We start from the raw sequence: 2,500 nt of genomic DNA, 5'->3' as shown, positions 1-2,500 counted from the left end.
TCATCAAAATACTAACTGTATTGTTGGGTACGGTCAGTGGTGGAAGAAGTATTCAGATCCTTTACTTAAGTAAAATAACTAATACCACACTGTAAAAATACTCATGTTACAAGTAAAGGGCCTGCATTGAAAATGTTACTCAATAATGTAAGTATAATCAGGAAAATGTACGTAAGTATTAAAAGTAAAAGTAATGGGTTTTGTGTGCAAACATCTTGATTTGTAAAGTAACCAGTAACTAAAGCTGCCAGTTGAATGTAGTGGAGTAAAAAGTACAATATTTCTCTCTAAAATGTAGTGGAGTAGAAGTAGAAAGTGGCATGAAAAGAAAAGACTCACGTAAAGTACAAGTACTTCAAATTTACAGTACTTGAGTAAATGTACTTAGTTACAATTGACCACTAAGTACTGTGCATTGGTTATTATCGAGGAGAGGAGGCTGCAGACGAGAGTGGAAACGATAAGAAGTTGAACTGGGTGAGGTCCCTGCACCCACTGGGAGAACAATTCACTGCTTACCCAGGGTCAAAGGACCAAACCACCAAAATGACTCTGTGTGTGTGTGTGTATGTGTATGTGTGTGTCCAGGGTGTTAATATGTAATCAGTCAGATGAAGACAAGTGTACTCCAGAGTGTGGGGTCAAGACCTCTCATATGTGAAACACCATCGCTGACGCAGCACACACACACACACACACACACACACACACACACACACACACACACTTTCAGGTGGGATGTAGACCTCTGCAGGGACAAGGCCAAACTCATAGGTCAGCAGTATTAACTAAAGGACAGAGGGAGAGGGACTAACTCAAACTACTCCTACTCTAAAGTCGCAGGTCAGCAATATGAGAGAGGGATGGGAGGGTCAAACTCAAAACCTTTCAGCCACACACCCCTGCAGATTAAAAGATACTGAATTATTGAAACACACACACACACACACACACACACACACACACACACACACACACACACACACACACACACACACACACACACACACACACACACACACACACACACACACACACACACACACACACACACACACACTGCTGATCTATAACTCATCTAATATGTCAGAGCACTGATCCTTACTGCAGGGTTTCCTAGTTCTATTAGTTTCATGTCTTTAGTCTTCCATGAGCTCACATTTCTTTGAACGGTCCCTTTATTTAATTTTCTTTTATTCAGACTTGTCTGGCCTGTCAAGCCAAGCAGGAAATGTGATCTCACCCACTTACAGAAATAAACTATAAAACGTCCAAATATAAACCACCACTGTTCTATTTTCACTTTCTTTTGCCCTTTTGTCTGTCATCACCCCATCACCGTTGCCCTTCTGTCTTTGCCAGTCAAATGGGCTTTTAAAACTTTAATGTGTTCAGATCCGAACGCATCACACAGCATTAACAGCCTATAAGATATTCATGACAGTTTTTTTTTTTTTTTAATAAAGCACATAGGCCTGTGAATGTGTGCGACTACAGACCTGTGTGACTATGAATATGCCATCAGCCTCTCATAAGGTAAGGATTGAAGTGGTCTTGGGAGATTTTAAATATGTGATTATGTATATTTTACGGGTCATCAAATGTGACCCTTCACCTTCTAAAGATAGACGGTATCAAAGTTGCGAAGAGACAGATGGCTAATTCAAGTGTGGACTGAAGTTCAGCTTCTCAATGAGTCTGACTCAGAGATGTTTCGAAAAACTCTATTGTTTCCGTTACTGATTGTAGTTGGACACGGCAAATGATCAGGTATTTTTTGTTTAAGACTTATTATGGGTGCTATGATGCCCTACACCTGTTAGCATAATCACTAAAGACTGGAAACAGAGATAAACAGGTACCCAAGCTCTTCACCACAAAAGTAACTAAATCAAAATCCTCAAAAGATAATTAAGACGCTGCAATTGGTTTCATTTCAATTCCAATAACTTTATTTATTCCCTGGGGGCAATTCAAATCCAACAAATCCAAACAAAAACCATAAAGTGTTTGACATCGAAGTGTAAAAACCAAGGGGGTAAGCCTCTCTCCACAACGCGTAGCTCCTATTGCGCCATTTGGATGCCAACAAGCACTCACCCGCCGTTAGCATTCCATACTGGTCTCCGTCCAGAGCAATGGGATCTGTTGGTCTATTTCTTTTACAGTCTATGGTAAAAACAAAAATTGAATTGTGGAACTATTTCCTTGCTGTGAGAAGTGATGTCTCGGTGTCTCTGCTGGTAGCCAAGCAACTTGGGTGACAACGCGAGGAAGTCACCGCTGCTGGCAAACATCTCAGTGTCTGTCTGGATTTAACAAGTGAGTTATAAATAGAGCCAGACGACATATCGGCGGGCCAATATTATCGGCCGATACTAGGCATTTTCCAAACTATCGGTATTTGTAATGTCCAATAAATGAATATTTAAAAAATAAAATAAAAACGGACGAAACCCCAGAGGGCACTCTAAAACGTCCCTGTTGGCAACACTCGTGT

General features: G+C 40.6%; 1 protein-coding gene across 1 annotated transcript in view; it reads right to left on the bottom strand.

The window, feature by feature from the left end:
• Positions 1-2,500, bottom strand: part of si:ch211-212o1.2 (transmembrane protein 189) — a 52,507-nt gene that overhangs the window by 27,238 nt on the left and 22,769 nt on the right. The window lies entirely within an intron of this gene.

Source organism: Perca flavescens, chromosome 8 (assembly GCF_004354835.1).
Source record: "Perca flavescens isolate YP-PL-M2 chromosome 8, PFLA_1.0, whole genome shotgun sequence".
NCBI lineage: Eukaryota > Metazoa > Chordata > Actinopteri > Perciformes > Percidae > Perca > Perca flavescens.
The sequence above is the reverse complement of the archived record's forward strand: the minus strand, read 5'-3'. Positions and strand labels throughout refer to the sequence as shown.